The sequence below is a fragment of the Crinia signifera genome, chromosome 5 (assembly GCF_055691185.1).
Source record: "Crinia signifera chromosome 5, ASM5569118v1, whole genome shotgun sequence".
In the NCBI taxonomy this organism is placed as follows: domain Eukaryota; kingdom Metazoa; phylum Chordata; class Amphibia; order Anura; family Myobatrachidae; genus Crinia; species Crinia signifera.
In genome coordinates this window covers 226,926,524-226,946,346 of record NC_139221.1, presented here as the reverse complement: position 1 = coordinate 226,946,346, position 19,823 = coordinate 226,926,524, and the positions used below count along the sequence as shown (strand labels likewise).

At 44.1% G+C, this 19,823-nt stretch overlaps 1 protein-coding gene across 5 annotated transcripts in view; it reads left to right on the top strand.

Annotated features, from left to right (window-relative positions):
* Positions 1 to 17,279: 17,279 nt before the first annotated feature.
* Positions 17,280 to 19,823, top strand: part of DNAJC13 (DnaJ heat shock protein family (Hsp40) member C13) — a 198,686-nt gene continuing 196,142 nt past the window's right edge. For 3 of the 5 annotated variants that reach the window (XR_014475029.1, XM_083188597.1, XM_083188593.1), the window contains exon 1: positions 17,280 to 17,626. The gene's annotated coding sequence lies outside the window, so the exon portion shown is untranslated. The remainder of the gene's footprint in view (positions 17,627 to 19,823) is intronic. The other 2 variants (XM_083188595.1, XM_083188594.1) reach the window with 2 other exon arrangements.

The following is a 19,823-nucleotide window of genomic DNA, read 5'->3' as shown; positions in this document are numbered from 1 at the left end:
CCGTCAGCTCAACGTGCGGCTTGTCTTCTGCCAAGTTGGTGTTCCGCCTATTCAGCATAAATTCTGGGCAGAACACCTCTTGGCTTAAAAACACCAATGGGCAGGAAGGGGCATGTTCATTCTGCCTGTTCATATCGCCTCCCACCTTGACAGTCACACTCCTCACACTCTGGTACTGTGCGGTGCACTTACACAGCAGGGAACTGGCTCACAGTGAATATTAATGAGCAGGTCCCCACTCCGGCGCTGCTGGGGATAGTGGTGCTGACAGTGGCATAAGTAACAGAGGGGAGATGCTAACTAATATTCACTGCAAGCTGGGTCCCTGCTCATTACTTATGTGGCTGTCAGTGCCGCTATCTCCAGCAGCGCCGGAGCGGGGACCCACTCATTAATATTCACTGTGAGCTGGATCCCTACTAATTAGTTGTCAGCGGCACCATCCCCTCTGCAGTGATCCCCAGAGACAGCCCCCCTCTCAGTATGGCAGCCTGGAAGGGGGAGAGAGTGCGCAGCCAAGCAGTGCCTCTTCTCCCCCCTGTGTTCACAGCACAATTACATTTAAAAAATACAAATAAAAAAAAATTGGTGGATATAACGTCTCCATCCCAAGTCTGACATGAGCTGGAACGGGAGAGGGTTATTGGCCCATCCCCAGATGAATCTTGCTCGGAGGAAGTACGGGAGGGAATAGGCAAATGCTCAATTTCCACTCGTATCAAGGAAACTTCACATAAGCTTTTCTACAGATGGTATTCCACCCCTGATAAACTTTCTAAAATGTTTCCTTCTTCTACCCCATTATGTTGGCGCTCTCTTGCATATTTGGTGGACCTGCCCTTTAATAGTTCTCATGGACTCATGGATATTCCTATTAGCCCGTCCTTTTCAGAACTTAGATACCTCTTAACTTAAATTATTCTCTCATATACTGGCCGTATAATTGCCAGAAATTGGAAATCCCCTACCACCCCCTCTATTACCACTCTGAACAACTCTATTTGGTTTATAGCAAATATGGAAAAGATCACGTACTATCTACATGACTGCCCTCACAAATTTGAACTCATATGGGACCCCTGGCTTCATGCTAGAAATAGCCATTCCATATAGAGCCCTCCAAGTCCACTCAGATGCCTAGTTATTCTCAGGTAACCACCCTTGGGCCCACCCCGCGGACCACAGCCCGCCTGCTTATGTAAGTGACCAAGACCTTCTACCCTTTCTCCTTTTCCTATCCCCTTCCTTTCTCTTTTTCACTTCTTCTTCTTTAAGTTTACTATCTTCCTTCACTATATTGAAAATATGTAAGAGTAATTCATTCAATGTTTTATCATAACTGTGGATGTATTTTTCATTGTTTGTTCTTCTTGATAAAATAAAGAGTTTAAAATAATAATAATAATTAAAAATATATATATATATATTCTCTCTCTCTCTCTCTCTCTCTCTCTCTCTCTCTCTCTCTCTCTCTCTCTCTCTCTCTCTCTCTCTATATATATATATATATACAATCAGTGGCAAATGCAGGATTTTCAGAAGGGGGTTTCCAGAGGGGCGGAGCAAAGCACGGAGATGGACACTTGGGTGACCCAGTATATGCCGGGTCAGTTAAAGTATTATAGATAGACCAAATGTATATAAATAATAATAATAAAATCTACACACACAAACACACACACACATATATATATATATATACATACATACATACAGGGGCATCAACAGCAGTGTAGACCCCTGGGCATAGCAATGTATTGGGGTCCCTACCGATCCTCCAGCGGTAGGGGTGGGGGAAGCTTTGATGTCCCTCGGGTGGTAGGGGGTATTATATCAACCGCTCAGCATGTAGGGCCTGGATCAGTAATTTCCACTAATTACCCCTTTACTGCACAGATGGTGGGAGATGGGGTGGGAGAAGGGGGCATTGGGCTGAATGAAGGGGCCCTGATACATAACTTCCAGCGTGGTAGAGGATGTCTAATACCATGGCTGAGAAGCTCTGTGCCCCGCCAAAAATCCAGCAAGAAAAACCTGGGATTTTGCAGGGGCGGCAATGAGAACGCAGCATTACATTACGAGGGAAGTCCAGAAACAGAGCATTGTGTACCTCCTGAAGAGGGTAATGTTGGGAGGTATGCTTGAACTGTTTGTAGATCTTGAGGACAGGTTTGGCCACCCCTGGTCTATAGGTTCAAGCAGACTAAAGGCCCATACACACTGGGTGATTTTGAGCTGAAAGATGCTCAAACATGGGGGGAAATGTAATGTCTAATACGCAGAGGAGGGGCGTATAGTGGAGTGGGCTTATTATTCATAATTTTCTGGTGGGAGGACAGCTTGCTTGACTGCAGATATCTCCAGTTCCCGGAAATATATTTCTTAGATTTTAATGGAATTAAAAACTAGAGAATCCCAACTACCAAATGGTACTAGGGTTCAGGAGGCAGAGCAATCTGCCAATGAGTATACAAAACTACATACCAGGTGTGTGGAGCTGGAGCAGTAACCAGCTGCTGGAAGGCTGATATCTCTGGTACTGGGAACAGTAGAGACAAGCTACTAGTGTCCATCAAAGGGGGAGAGTCCCATCTTTTGGAATATACCCTCAGAAAAACTCTGTCAGACAGAACCTGAAATATCTGACTGGGAAGAGCAATTAACAGGCTTGGATGGGGACCACTGCTTTGAAGTCAGATATCTCCGGTTCCCAAGGGCCGATTTTTAAAATTCTTGTACCCATGGAAAGAGGGGACCCTCAGCTTTCAGCCCAGGGCCCTTAGACTCCTGGGGGGGTTTCTTGGTACTCAGAAACCCCCCCTGCGTGCGCTACTGACAATTTTAATGTTTGTACACTAGTCCCAACAGAAAAAAATGTCTAGATCCTGACTTAAAACTGTTGAATCAATTTAGACAGTTTGACACTGAATAGGCTAAATCAGATTAAATTAGACACAAAAAAAGTCTAAATATTGGACTCTAGAGAGGCGAGGCAAACAAGGCAAACAATATGCATTGACAGGCAGAATGCTTTAGACTGGCGAGAAAAAATGACCTTGAATATGCTAAATCAATTGCTGTTTCTGCCAAAACTGAAATAATGAACAACACTGAATACCTTCTAAGACCTCTTTGTTTTGTTGTTAAAAACTAATTTCTTAGTTGGTATAAAATATAAAATTAATAGTAATTCAGCCAATAGAAATGCAGGAGCAGCAACCTAGTACTAGTCTGTGTTAGGCAGGGCATGTACCAGCCCCCTTACTGTCCTGATTGCCTCCTGCGAACTAGACTTCACCAATAACAGCCATGTTTGAAGAGGTAGATTATTTCCACCTCAACCCTGGTGCCGCCTGGTCTTATTCAGAGCGCTACAACCGACTATATTGTTTAACTAGCTATATCAACTGACCCATTTACATGAGACCAGTATCATATTGAAGAACTTTTAAGTGGGATTCAAATGATTTTGGTCCCATGAAACTGGGCCATTTGGTTCCAGAGAAATCTGCCCTCAAAGAAAATGAATAGCCATAAAATTACATTTCAGAAAGAAAAAAATCGGTTTACCCGCAATATCACTGGAACCAATTAACCCATATGGACCAGCCTGGTAACAGATTGAAGGCCCAGTGATTTGGCTTCGAATTACCTCGAGCTTCTGTGATGCCAGGGGGGGAACTGGCAGTCATGGGGTGGGGGTCGGAATTAGCGGGTCCCATGTTATCCTATGGGGAAAATGTTCCAGCTTTGCTTGACGGTATCTCTGGTTCCTGGAGGGATAGCAATGCAGGACTGGGCTCGTAGGAAAGCCCCAGTCCTCATCTACAAAATTAGCCTATTTGGAGAGTGGGCCTGGAGCTACAGCTCCATCAGGCCCATTTGTAATCCAGCCCTGTGCCTAACAGAGGATCCCCTTCTGAGGTGCTGCTCTGATTTTTTACTAGCGCAGTTTGGGGCCCCTTTCTTTTTATTATATATAGCAAAAATTTATTTTATTAGGGAATGTTGCCTGACCCCCTGGATATATATATATATATATACAAATAGGGGTTATCGGAGTGCGCTATGATTGTTACCACCTAGTCAATCAATATATATACACCATTGATTAACACGATCTGATCCTCTAATCAGATATAGAACTCTTGTCCTTTTTTTTTTTAAATGAGACGTAGAATTCATTCTGGCTTGAAATTCTTTTTATTAAAAACCCAACGGGTTTTCGTCAAAACGACTTCATCAGGGGTGTGACGATATTAGACCTCACAATCGGGTCTGTACATCAAGCGGTATTCTTAAGGTGCTTAAACAAGTTTATACAAACATCAATAGTGGGTTAATTGGAATCCTGGTGAGTGCCCTTATTGGGATTTTTCCCACTCTCTCTCTCTCTCTCTCTCTCTCTCTCTCTCTCTCTCTCTCTCTATATATATATATATATATATATATATATATATAAATATATATAGATAGATACAAAGGACAGAGTGCGCCAATATCTTAACTTTCCACCACCAATGTACAGACAATGTACAAAAAATGTAATGACACTTATCACAATTTTCAGTGATTTAATACATAATAAAAAAAGATTAAAAAAAAATTGTTTGAAGTTTGAGTCATTTTCACACGGTACATTGAAACACCCAACGCGTTTCGTCACACTGACTTCATCAGGGGTGACTGTCAATGAATAATGTAATTTTAACACATGGATCGACTTCCACTTGGTAAAAAAAAGGACCTCAGACGTGTCCTACTAGAGTGTGCAATTATGCCGCATCAGTTTTTCATAAAAGTTTGTAAAATCAAGTTCAACCAACAGGGAGAAGAAAGGGGGGTCGCTTGCTTCCCAAGATTAGCCTTAAGCATAATGTGTAGTAGCTCACAGGCTGTCATCCACTGCACATCCACTACAGCCTGGGCTTACTACAAAATGACCCCACCATGATATTTAAGAGGGATCTAGATAGATTGCTCGAAGATGGTGTATCCAGTGGCATAATCCCCAATGACATTAGGGAGGCTCTGTCAGTTGAATTCCCCAAAGTCCCGATTTTGTACACACTCCCTAAACGGCATAAAGATGCAGTGAAACCGCCGGGCCGGCCGATCATTGCAGCCCGTGATTCATTATTCTATACCTCCGCAGAATTTTTAGATCTGTTCCTACAGCCGATTGTGCACAAACAATCGACGTATCTTAAAGACACAACCTCTCTACTACTAAATCTGCAAGCTATATCTCCACTACCTAAAAAGCTCCTGTTATGTACCATAGACGTGGTATCTCTTTATACCATAATACCTTTGGAAAGGGGCATTGAGGCAGTAAGAAGGGCAGTCACTACGAGTGGCATTTACAATGGTCCAGACGCACATTTCTTTATTGACCTTCTCGATCTAGCTTTATCAAAAACCTCACAGCACTGAAACAAACGCGCATTATGCCCTCGTACAGACGCGGCAAGAATATTAAAGATCAAGTCGTACGTAATGACATCTCCAATTTCAGTGTGAGTTCTAATATAGTCAAACGCAAAAATGGCAATTTCAAATGCCTAGGATGCGTGACCTGCAGCAACTTGGAGATAGGTGACACCTTTTGCCACCCAAGATCGTGAAATAAGATAAAAATCAACTATCCATTCACATGCACCAGCAAATTCATTGTTTATTATATCAAGTGTCCCTGTGGACTTTTATACATAGGAAAGACGATCCGCAAATTTAAAGAACGCATCGCAATGCATAAAACCAGTATCAGGGCCTGTCTATCAGGCAAGGGATCGGACCAACCCGTGGCGAGACACTGGAAAGAAAAAGGGCACACACTATCCAACCTGCGCTACAAAATAATAGACTGCATCCCTGAAAGCATCCGTGGTGGCGACAGGAATCGCGCACTATTGCAGTTGGAAGCGCGCTGGATCTACAGGTTACAGACTGTTCAACCTCATGGATTGACCGAAATATTACCGTTCTCCTGTTTCCTTTAATTTCATCCAGCCCTGCCCCTTTATTGATCCTGACATTCGCTGCTTCCACTTTTTACTATATGTATACCCATTTATGCCTTGTATGCGTATCCTGATCTTCTATTTTTTACTTATACCTGCAGACCGCTATTTGTTTATTATCACCATGGTGATGGCACACGGAGATCTCCACCACTCCCCTTGGACACGCTGGATGCGCCGACGCTGGGTCGCGTCCATGACGTCATCGGGTCTCCGGAGGGGGAGCTGTACGGTTGGGAGCACTGGGTGATGTTTGTCTTCACACGGCTATATATGTAAGTACTGTTTTTCGTTTATGCATATCTTGATAAAGGGATTTACCTCCTGAAACGTTGATACCACTCCTTGGAGTCGTCTGCATTATTTTGCTTATTTGATACAAGGCTTCAGAGTGCCGCATTTGAAACCCGCATTATATATATATATATATATATATATATATATATATATATATATATATATATATATATATATATATATATATATATAACAAATGAAACTCCCACTGGGGGAATAAACAGCACTCCATTCTGAAGTTCAAAAGTTCACCAAAGAAATCAAGTGTTTTATTTTGCAAGAGGAATCTGCCAACGTTTTGGTCCTCATAGGGACCTTTATCAAGGCAGCCAAAAAGTCACCAATCACAGCTTAATCCAGTTTTCTTGTCCCGCCTCCTACACTGGATTAAGCTGTGATTGGTGACTTTTTGGCTGCCATGATAAAGGTCCCGGTGAGGACCAAAAACGTTGGCAGATTCCTCTTGCAAAATAAAACACTGGATTCTAAAGGCCCATCAACACTGGGTGACCTTTGATCTGAAAGCCGCTCAAAACAGCAAGTTTGAGTGGCTTTCAGCTCAAAGCCGCCCAGTGTGTATGCCCCAGGGATGAACGGTGAGCGCTGCTGCGCGCTCCCGCATCATCGCTGGGAAAGCCGCTCATCTGCTGGTATTACCAGCAGATGAGCAGCTTTGAGGATGGCTTTGCATAGCACTGCGCTATGCAAAGCCGTCCTCTCCCCTCCGTCGGCGCCAAGCAGGGGGAAAGCCGCTCAGTGTGTATGCACTGAGCGGCTTTCCCCCCAGAGATGAATGCTATCATTGCTGTCCATACACGCTGGTCATAGTCGCCCAGTGTATGGACCTTTAATGAACTTTTGAACTTCAGACTAGGGAGTGCTGTTTATTCCCCCTATGGGGGTTTCCTTTGTTATACCTTGGTGCACTGCTTATTTGCAGTACTCCATCAGATGACTGGTTTAGGGTGAGAGTCCAGGGCTGTGATTTCTTTATATATATATATATATATATATATATATATATATATATATATATATATATATAGAGAGAGAGAGAGAGAGAGAGAGAGAGAGAGAGAGAGAGAGAGAAACTTAATACCCAGGTGGATATATGAGGCAGCACTCCAGATTCAAGAAAAGGTTTTTACTTCATGGGTAGTGATTCAGATACATACTGGGGTTGCAACTGATAGCATGAAGTTAGGCATGGGTTCAGGGTAAAAATAACATAGTCACCACAGCAGTACAGTGGCAGTCAACGAGCCCCGTTTCGGCTTATCCAGCCTTCATCCTGGACTGACCCACAATAAACAAGTGCTCCCAGCCAGTATATGTAGCAGTGACAATCACCAATCATTGAAAACACCAATGCATAATGAGTCATATGCGCAGCCCCAGGGCCTTACCTCCGTCCTAGTCAGCTGTCCGGAACTCCATGTAAGGAGCTTCCGCGTCAGGGAGCCATTCAGCTCACTCCTGTGTAACACACCTCCAGGTGCGAGTAATCCTGCAGCAAGAAATTGCCGTACCAGCGTGTCTGGCGCGGCCGCGTCACTGGGCGTGATGACGTCATCACGTAGCGTCAGCGCGTTCCAGGACATCGCCAATAATGTTACCTTCTGCTGCCTAGGTAACCAGACTCCGCCCCAGCCAAACAACAACATGCCTGCGTGTCCCACGTTATCTGCTGCTACTGGGCAGAGTGCTTGTTACAGCAACAGTCCCAGGGCCAGATATTTTCGGGGATAGCGGGCTAGTGAGGCTGGAAATCAGCGAATGTGGCTGTGGAACCGTGTAATAGGCATAATCTATGAACATAGCCTCCCACCCTGGTCTCCCCTGTACCCAGTCATGTGTCACGTCAGTGCCACAATGCCAGGGTTGGGGTTCATCAGGGTATATCCAGTGGCTTAGTCCCTACAATTAAACTGATAAAGCCAGTGCCAACGTGACCAGCAACAATTCATAGCGATTATTATAAGAAAAAGAGGGAGGGGAGTAATTTGCCAGCAAGACCATGCATCAGTTTGGCCACAGGGGCTGCCTAAAGTGACTCAGTGTGCTCAAGATTATGTATAAAGTGAAAATAGAATATCACATAAACACGATTGACGGTAAATACATTAGACCAGGGGTTCCCAATCTTTTTCGAATCACGGCACCCTAGAGTATCAGAATTTTTCCATGGCACCCCTAGGCCCCAAAAAATATATATAAAATGAAGTAGATTGGGATTATATGTGATTGTTAGCTTCAGTTATGTGTTAAAGGGCAGGATTTGCTTCTGATTGTACACATTTTATGATTGGCAGCCACCAGCACTGGTTTTGTCCATAAGTAACTGTTCATAAATAATTTGAATTGGTCCTGGACCACCAACCCGTGGCACCCCTGCAAGTGTCTTGAGGCACCCCAGGGAGCCGCGGCACACAGTTTGGGAACCACTGCATTAGACAATAGGTATACCACAAGTAGACAAAAAATGTCAAAAACATGTAAAAAAAATGTCAAAAATCGACACAAACATCGACAAAAATGACAAAGCATCAAAGGAATGCAGAGAGAGGGAATTCTTCATTCAGGCCGCCTGGGGATAATGAACCCAATTTACGGATCCATTGGCATTCCCTTTGTAACAGCATTTTATGCCTATCTCCTCCTCTTCTAAGGGGTGGGATGTGGTCCACCGCCATGTAGGTGAAATCCTTTAACCCCTTCCTGACACAGCCAGTTTTTGCCTTCCTGACAGAGCCCTTTTTTTCAAATCTGACATGTATCACTTAAGTGGGGATAACTTTTTTTTGCTTTTACTTATCCCAGTGATTTTGAGATTGTTTTCTCGTGACACATTGTACTTCAAATTAGTGGTAAATTTGAGTCTATACAGTCTGTGTTTTTTTGTGAAAAATACCAAAATGTCGTAAAAAAATGGAAAATTTAGCAATTTGCAAAATGTTAAATTTTCTGCTTGTGAGACAAATAATCATACCACTCAAAATAGTTAATAACTAACATAGACCATATGTCTACTTTATGTTTCCATCATTATTTCAACTTCCTTTTAATTTTTTTGGACACTAGGAGGCTTACAATATGAATAGCAAATTCTCAAATTTTCAAGAAAATTTCAAACACTGATTTTTTTAGGGACCAGTTCAGTTCTGATGTGACTTTGAGGGACTTGTATGTGAGACACCCCCATAAATGATGCCATTTCAAAAACTGCACCCCTCACAGTATTCAAAACAGCATTTTGGAAGTTTGTTAACCCTTTAGGTGTTTCACAGGAATTAAAACAAAGTGTAGGTGAAATTTCAAAATTTCATTTTTTTTGCAGATTTGCAATTTTAATACATTTTTCTAAGGAACACAGTAGATTTTACTAGAGAAATGTGACTAAAAATTGATTCCCCCAATTCTTTTGTTTTCATAAATATCCTATATGTGGCCCTAGTGTGCACTTTGACCAAACCACAGGCTTTATAATAGAAGGAGCACCTACTTGATTTTGGAGCCTCCTTTTTATGAGATTATTTTTTAGGCACCATGTAGGTTTCTAGGCACCATAAGATGCTAAAATTTAGGAACCCCCCCACAAGTGACCCCATTTTGCAAACTACACCCCTCAGGGAATTCATCTAGGGGTATAGTGTACATTTCAAACCCCCAGGGGTTTCACCAATTGTGGTACAACTGGGCAGTGAAAATGAAAAATTAAATTTTTTACACAAAAATGCAGTTCTGGCTCAAAATTTTTCATTTTCACAAGGAATGAAGGAGACAAAGCACCCCAAAATCTGTGCCCCAATTTCTCCCGAGTACGGCAATGCCTCACATGTGACCAAAAAATACCATTTGGGTGCATGGCAGGACTCAGAAGGGAAGGAGTGATTTTTGGATTTTGCAGCTCAGATTCTGGTGGAATGTTGGTGGGTGCTATGTCGCATTAGCAAGACCCCCCAAGCACCAATACAGTGGAACCCCCCCACAAGTGACCCCATTTTGCAAACTACACCCCTCAGGGAATTCATCTAGGGGTATAGTGTACATTTCAAACCCCCAGGGGTTTCACCAATTGTGGTACAACTGGGCAGTGAAAATGAAAAATTTAATTTTTTACACAAAAATGCAGTTCTGGCTCAAAATTTTTCATTTTCAGAAGGTATGAAGGAGAAAAAGCACCCCAAAATCTGTGCCCCAATTTCTCCCGAGTATGGCAATGCCTCATATGTGACCAAAAAATACCAGTTGGGTGCATGGCAGGACTCAGAAGGGAAGGAGTGATTTTGGGATTTTGCAGCTCAGATTCTGGTGGAATGAATGGTGGGTGCTATGTGGCATTAGCAAGACCCCCGAAGCACGGTGAAATGATTAACCTAATAATCCATAGATGTGTGGTATATTTTAAAACACTCCTTTATACATAGGCCGGGTTTGTCGGGGCAAGTTTCACAGTGGAAAATAGTTTCCTTTCTTATTCCCTTTTTATAGCAAACTTTGCACCTTTTTTGTGTCCTGCCCTTTCTTGCAGTGGAGGGGATTTCGTTAGGAAAATGCTGCCCTGGTACAATACGGGGGCCAGTACTAGAAGTACTGGGGCCCTCTGCCTGCTGGTTCCCAAATATTAGGCCCTTTATGACTTCCTCTTGAAAGTGCATAAATGTCCCCCTCTGGCTGGTAGAACGGAATAGCACGTAAGCGTTATACAGTGCCATCTGGATGATATACACGGCCAGCTTCTTGTACCAGATTTTTGTTTTCCGCAGGGCACTGTACGGCTTCAGTACCTGATCTGAAAGATCCACTCCGCCCATGTACCTATTGTAATCTAGGATACAATTAGGTTTTGAGGTGTGGGTACTGGTACCTCGTACAGGGATGGAGGTGGTACTGTCTTCATGAATTGTTGTCAGTATAAGGACATCCCTCTTGTCCTTATATTTGACCAACAACATATTTTCGGTGCATATTCCCCTGCTTTCACCCCTTCTCATTACTTGGGCAATGTGCGTTTTTGGGAGGCCTCTTTGGTTCTTACGCACAGTACCGCAAGCTGCTGTACCTCTTGAACCAAGGGCCTTAAACAGGGGGATGCTAGTGTAAAAGTTATCCACATAGAGGTGATAACCTTTATCCAGGAAGGGGTGCACTAAATCCCAGACAATTTTTCCACTAACACCTACGAGGGAGGGGGGGCATTCTGGCGGTTCAATTCTTGAATCCTTCCCTTCATATACCCTAAACCTGTGGGTGTACCCTGAGGTGCTTTCACACAGCTTATACATTTTTATGCCATACCTTGCCCTCTTACTGGGAAGGTACTGGCGGAATTTAACCCTTCCTTTAAAATGTATAAGGGACTCGTCAATACAAATAAATTTTTCAGGGATGTACATCTCTGCAAATTTGGCACTGAAATGATCAATGACCGGCCTGACTTTGAATAGCCGGTCAAAGGTGGGATCATCTCTGGGTGGGCACAGTGTATTATCGGTGTAATGTAAAAATTTAAGGATTATCTCAAAACGAGTCCGGGCCATGGCCATACGGTAAAGTGGCGTGCTGTACAGAACATCTGTACTCCAATATTGCCTAATTTCTGGCTTTTTTACTATGCCCATATGTAACACCAGACCCCAAAACGTCATCATCTCTACTGCATCTACAGGGGTCCACCTAGCAAATGATGACGTGGGGTTTTGAGCAATAAACTGCTGGGCATATAAATTAGTTTGGTCCACCATTAAATTTATAAAATCATCAGAGAAAAATAATTTGAAAAAGTCAATTTCTCTGAGACCTGTGGAATCAAATTGGATTCCTGGGATGGCCAAAAACTCAGGAACCTGGGGCTCAAAATTGTCTGGTGGTGGGGTCCATACGGGATCAATCATTTGGGGGGGGGTCTCAGCTGCTCTACGGGGGCGTCTTTGAGGGGGTCCCTCATCAGCAGAGGAGGAAGAGGAGCTTAAGGCGAATCCTTCAAATTCCCCGTTTGCATCACTGGCTGTGTCAGAGTCAGAGTCAGAGGCAAGCATGGCATATGCCTCCTCCGCTGAATACATTCTTCTGGATGACTGGGATGACATTTGGGATGACATTTGGGATGCCATTTTTATTTTTGTGTTTCTGTAAGTGTAATGTTTCAACACGTGTATAGTGTAGGGGGGGTACAAACTTTATTTCAACACGGGGGGTATGTAGTGTGTAGTGTGTATGTAGTGCAGAAAAAAAAAATACTTTATACAGGAATTTGATCCCAATAAAAAAAAAAAAAAATTGAAGGGGTTAAAAAAAAAAAAAAAAAAAAAGGTCCTGCGTCCGTCACTGAACAGCGCTCAAAGGCAACAGGACACCCACAAAAACAACGTGGGTGTAAAAACAAAAAAAAACAATTTAAAAAAACTGCAGAAAAAAAAAATGATATCAACCCTGTGCCAAAAATGCTGTTCAGTGATTGTACGTCACTGATCAGCGCTCAGCGGCCACAGGACACCCACACAAGCAACGTGGGTGTAAAAACAAAACCCCACTGCACTCTCCAAAAAAAAAAAAAACTGCAGATCAGTGATGCAGTGATGCAACACTGATTAGCAGTGAGGGGCAGCAGACACACAACCTGACAGGGTATATATATAAAAAAAAAAACCTGGACCCCCAAAAAGTTGCTGATTAATTAATTTAAACTGACCAGCACAAAAGGGGGGGCAGCAGGGGGGGCAGCAGTCAGTTGCACACGCAGCACAACCTTTGGTGCAACTGACAGGTATATATATATAAAAAAAAAAAACCCTGGACCCCCAAAAAGTTGCTGATCAGTTAATTAATCAGCACAATCAGCACAAAAGGGGGGGGCAGCAGGGGGGGGCAGCAGTCAGTTGCACAGGCAGCACAACCTTTGCTGCAACTGACAGGTATATATATATATAAAAAAAAAAACTCTGCACCCCCAAAAAGTTGCTGATCACCTCAGATATAGTGATCAGCACAAAAGGGGGTGCAGCAGACACAAAATATAGCACTCTCTATCACTCTCTATCACTCTCTATCACTCTCTGTCACTATCTGTCCCTATCTCTCACGATCTGTGACTCTATGACACTGCAGCAGCAGCACACACAGAAGTCACAAGATCCAGGAAGTATCCAGCTGCTGGCAGCACGCTACCAGCGGTGATCAGCGGTGATCAGGTAAGTTTCAGGCAAGGATCAGGTATGTATCACGACAGATTGGCACGGTGACCGCTCTGCACGCAATTCCAGACCGGAATGGCGTCTGCAGTGCAGTCACCGTTAGTTTAAATCACGCGCCTTGGCTGTGATTGGTCCGTGGGTCCCACCCCCTGACGCCTGGCGGTGATTGACACCTGTGTTACCGAGCGTCTGATTCGCCGGTAACACAGGAAAACGCTGTGAATGGCTGTTCACACTGAACAGCCAATCACAGCGATCGCCGACGGGGGCGGCATCGCAGCCCCCCCTGGGCATGCAGGGACATGTCTGCTGTCAGGGACAGTAGACATCGTCCCTCTGTCCCCGCGTCTATAGACGCGGGGACAGTTTAAAGTCATGACGTATATATACGTCATGTGTCGGGAAGTACACCCCGGCCATGACGTATATATACGTCAAATGTCGGGAAGGGGTTAAAGAGTGTCCAGCTTCTCGATAGTGTCGGGCCACAGGAGATCCTCTGTTTTAGGTTAGGACTGCGTTTGTAACTGAAAAGGGGCAGTTGGGTACATTCTGACCCAATCACAGGATCAGTGTTGATAATGTGCCAATGCTTGGTGATCGCAGATTTAAGGGTGTTTGATACAGTGGAATAGGTAGTTGGAAAAACGACCCTGTTGGTTTGTTTGGACTTAGAGCCACCTTCTTGTTGTAACAACTGTTCCCTATCCAATGCCATACACTTCTCCACTGCTGCATCAACTTCCTTTTTATCATATCCTCTTGCGAGGAATTTTGATGCCATCAGTTGCAAATCCCTCAGTAGCTCCTCCTTCTCTGAGGTTATCCTGGAGACCCGTATTAGCTGAGAGAAGGGAAGACCCTTTTTTAGTGGAGCAGGGTGGAAGCTAGAGTAAGCTAATAGGGTATTTTTATCTGTTTTTTTTTGTGAACACCCTAGTCGCATATTTATCATTCATAGCTGTCACCGTAACGTCAAGGAAGTCCATAGTTGTTGGATGCCAATTATGGGTAAAGCGTATTTGTCCCGGTATGTGATTCAGGTAGCTCACAAAATCTTCCAGTAGATCACTAGTGCCAGTCCAGATAAAAAATAAGTCATCAATAAATCTGCAGTAAAAAATGATGTATTGAGAAAAAACTGGATGTGACATGATATGATCTCGTTCATAGCAGAACATAAATAAATTAGCGTATGATGGGGCCATATTGGACCCCATCGCTGTACCCGATAACTGTAAATAAAACGCATTGTTAAATAGAAAATAATTCTTATGCAAAATTAAATTCATTAACAAAATGAGGAAGTCGACCGGTGGACCCGTGTAGTGGGGGCTTTCAATCAGGATGGATCGCACAGCAGCTGTACCATCCTCATTCGAGATGTTGGTGTACAGACTGCTGACGTCCATAGTTACCAGGAGGCTGTTGGGTGGAGGTACCCCAATTTGTCGTAATTTCAGGAGTAAATCGGTGGTGTCTCGTATAAAGTATGGTGTATATATATATAGTCACGTCATGAGTTTGCTTACAGCGTGTGCCACCACCAGTGCATACTTATATTTGCCCCTGTATGGGAGTTATTGGCAGGCACCGCACATTTATATATATATATATATATATATATATATATATATATCATAATTGCCGCAAATCGGGTCCCCCTCCCGGTTCCCTGGGAAGGGGGGCAAGTCTCCCGCATTTCCCTACAGCCAGGCCCCCGGCTCCCCCTTTCCCCGCGGTCTAAAAACGATGACTTTTGCGGGTCCGCGGGGAGGGGGCGGGGCTAAATGACGCAATTCGCTGCATTTCGCGTCATTTTTAGCCCCCCCCCCCACCCACGGACCCGCAAATTGAGGCTTCAGCCCGTCATGGGGGTGGGGCTTGATGACATCACCCGTGCCCCGCCCCCAAAACGAAGCCTCTACCCGCCCCCTTTCACTCCTCTCCGGGCTTCTCCCGGAAAGAAGTATGCCAAAGTCGGCAAGTGTGATATATATATATATATATATTATATATATGTATATGGAACGTACAGTAAGTGTTGAAACACCCTTATAAAAATGAATAATAATATATTAACCCTGTGTCTGAAGCTGAAAGGCACAGCATCTTTTTACTGCAGCAGCCTCTCTCCCCTTCCCAGCACATGCTTCTGTGTGCTGGCAGAGAGGCAGTAGCAACATCAGTCAGTCCTCTCCCTTCCTGCTTGGGAGAGCGATTACATACCTCCCAACATGATCCTCTCCAAGAGGGACAGAATGCTTTAGACAGGTATATACCCTTAACCCCCCCTCCCTGGCGCTTACGGCCACACTTTATTATACCTGTCACTCTATGATACTGCCAACCACTGCCCCCCACCACTACCGTGGGGACACTGCTGGGTACTTCCTCATCTTTGCGGCTACAGCTTGCTCTACAGAACTTACGTAGCGTATCCCGCACCATCCTGAGTCCACGCCACTATCTATTACCTTTTGTAAAGTTGTGGTGAGCTAAGCAGAGCGGAGCGAGACACCGAGCCCGAAGCGCGCTGCGAGCAGACAGTAACGTAACTGGTGTAAGCTGTGGCCGCAAAGATGAGGAAGTGACCACTGCTGCCCGTGAGTGGGACAGCAGGACAGTCCCAAACAAATGGGTCTACGCCACAAAAATGAGACATTTAGTAGTTATGTGGAAGGCATTGAGGCTGGGGTCTAGGGTTGCCACCTCAGGTATCTTCGATTCCTGGAGACCCCCCCATACCTTCATGTGCGTGTGCGCTCCTGGAAAAGTGGGCGTAGCTTTGTAAAACAGGCATGACCTCTTCAGAAAAGTGGGCGTGGCCTCTAATACAGACATGTATTGAAGTCCCTATTGTTACATTTAATAACACATTCCCCCTACTGACAACTCCTACACAGAGATACCTCATACATCTTCCCCTCACCCTGACACCAGTGACAACAACTTCACAGCAACCTCCCCCACCCCCTCACTTCTCTAACATGCATATCTACCCCCAAACACTGACCGTCCACACACACACAAATCCCCCCCTCAACACTGGCCTGACCATTTCCTCAGCTGACAGCACAGACAGCAGAGGTCCCCTGGGATTGATACACAGTAGCAGCAGGCTTATCTCTCCTCTGAGGCTCAGTTTGGGAGGAAGCGCTGCTGCAGCATCCTAAGCTGTTAGCTGCACAGTGCTCCTCCGTCCTTTCCTCTCCCGCGGCTCAGTTTAAATATTTCTGGAGGTAGAGGGAGCTGTGGTGCGGTCAGCAACTCGCAAGTGCTGGAGACACACTGTGCATGCCCTGTGGCCTTTCTGGCACTCGGAGCTCATGCTCTGCTGTTACTACCCTCCCTATGCCACTGACAGTGTGCACACTCAGTTGGGAGGCTGTGGAGACTTTCAAAGTCACCCGGATTCCGGGAGAATCCCAGAATCCGGGAGACTGCAAAAACATCCTGGAGGGTTGCCACCAATTCAGGGAGAATCCAGGAAATCCTGGAGAGTTGGCAACCCTACTGGTGCCCCTTAATTAAAGATCTTGCTATAGGCCCCACAAAGTTCTGGCTGAGCCCCTGCTACAACCTATGTATAGATAATATTAGTAAAGCACAGAACAGGGTAATCATACTTTGCATTTGCAAGTTCTTCTAAAACCACGTGAGAGAATTTGCCCATGACAAAGATGACTGCGGAGGAGAAGGGACGCTTCCTGCTGTCACCTACGTCAGACATGGACAGTCAGCTGACAGTCGCCTGACAGGTACCGAGGGAGTGGAGGAGACTCACGGCTCTCACGGCGCATGCGCCGTGCTTCTGGACTGGGGACTGTAGAACCGGGGAGGGGGAGTAAAGATGGCGGCGTCCAGCGCCAGTCTGTGAGTCAGACAGAGAGCTACGGCGCAGTGACAGAGCACAGGCACTGGGAAACGGGATAAGGTCAACCCGGGACAGCTACATCTGCGCCGCGACGGTAGGAGGAGGAGGGGAACGGTACGTTACCCGTGGGGCGCAGGAGCAGAGAAGGGGCGGGGGCAGGAGCCCCGGTTACAGCAGGACGGTTCCCTGGTGCTAGCGTGCTGCTGCCCACTGTTATTCCTGCAGGTATATGCCAGGTGTGTGCCCGTGTCTTCCTATGCTGCCGCTATTATATGGTGTAACAATAGATGCTGGCTGCCAGCTAGCGCTCCCAATGCATCAGTTGTCTGATACTGTGACATGCACTCAGTTTTATAGGAAAAAAACAAACTTTTCTCTATGACTGTAATCATACCTATAAAGTTTCCCAAATTCAGCCAGTAGCCTAATCAGCAAATTACTATAATGTGTCTATATGGATTGCTGCTAACCTTATAAACATTGATATTTGTTTATGTGCATTGTCTGTACTACAGTACATTGGGCAAGATGCATTAAGCTTTGTGAAGTAAAAAGTGGAAGGTGATAATGCAGCAGCCAATCAGCTCCTAGCAGGCTGGGTTGGAAAAATGACAGTTAGTAGCCAATTGGCTGGTGTGATATCACCTTACACTTTATCACTTCACCAGCCTTAGTACATCTGGCCCAGTGTGTGTTGTGGGAAGTGCTGTTACTTAGGGTGAGATGTATTAAGCTTGAAAAGAGATGAAAATTCATAGTAATAAAGTACTAGCCAATCATCTCCCAACTGTCATTTTACAGGCAGGGGGCCAGATGTACTAAACTTAACCAAGTGATAATATAAAGAGTGATAAACCACCAACCAATCTGCAACCCCAGTTTATAGCATTGCAGTTAGGAGTTGGTTGGTCATTTATTACTCTCCACTGTATCACTTTTCAAGGCTTAGTACATCTCGCCGAGAGCCTCAGGTTTTGCACTGTACATTTTACATTGTCTCTGATACAGGATGTACAGTACGTTTCTCTGCAGCTATGAAAATATAGCCTGAAAGATCTGAGACACGTTTGACACATTATGTAGTTTACAGCGAAAAGTTATTCAGCTTATTCCAATTATTGGGCGTATATTGTTACACAATACACAATATATTGTTCACAACTTGCCAGTTCCATTTTAAAGCTCAAAAAACAGTATCCAGTGCACAAGACACATTGGGGAAATTTACTAAGATGTGTATTTTACTTCACATGTGATGTTGCTATGGGCAACCAATCAGATCCTGTCTACTATCTTCTAGAGGGCGCTAAATAAATAAGAAGATTCTGATTGGTTGCACATAGCAACATCACGTGAAGTAGAATACACATCTTAGTAAATTTCCCCCATTATGTGATTACTTTGTAGCAGTTTATTGACTTAATTTTTGTTAATGATCATCATTTTTAATAGCATTCTGAGGACCTGTGGCTGAATGTTTCCACTCAAGACAGTGGGGCAGATGTATTAAACCTTTAAAAAGAGATTAATATGAAATATGTTGAAATATGTCCAGCCAATTGTCTCCTGTCATGTTATAGGCTGTGTTTAAAAAATGACAGTTGGGAGCTGGTTAGCCGGATGTTTATCACTCTTTATCACTCTCGTGTTTATCTCTTTTTAAAGCTTAATACATCTGCCCCATTGTAACCAAACCCTAAGCATTAACATATTGTTCATGCCTTGGAAGTGATATGTTTATTGCCGGAATAAATGTACGTGTTATGCTGTGTCATTAGACCAAATCCACAGAGCGCATGTGATTCATTTATGTGGATCTTTATAAAATTCTTCCACAGGTAGTTATATAATTTACACTTGGGCAGCATGGTAGCACAGTGGTTAGCTTCCATGCCCAACCTGGACACTATCTATGTGGAGTATATAGGTTTATCTCTGTTGCGTGTATTTCCTCCATGTTTTCTGACTTCCTCTCACAATCCAAAAACATGCTTGCAAATTAATTGTCTGCAAACAGTGACATAAGTGACAAATATTCTTTCTGCACAACACTGTGTTATAAGTAATTGCAAATAAAGAGATGATCTATGACAATGTTAATAATTTGCTGATGGTTATATATTTGTAGTGACCACTCAGGTATATGCTAATCTGAAAGCAAATGTAATGCTTTGTTTCACAAAAACAAACTATCCAGTGCTATTTCCTGCCATCCGCTGACACTTGCTTATATCAGCACCTACCGTGGCTGCTGCAGTAAACTATTCCAAGTTATGTTCTTTGAATTGTAAATGGCTGTTGTTTTTCTTTCTGGGATTACACTCAGTTGTGTTCTGCAACTTCCTTTTTCATATCCTCAGCATCTGCCTGCCATGTTACGTTCCTGATTATGCAGATTTCCACTTGATATGATTTGCTCTCATCCATGGATTA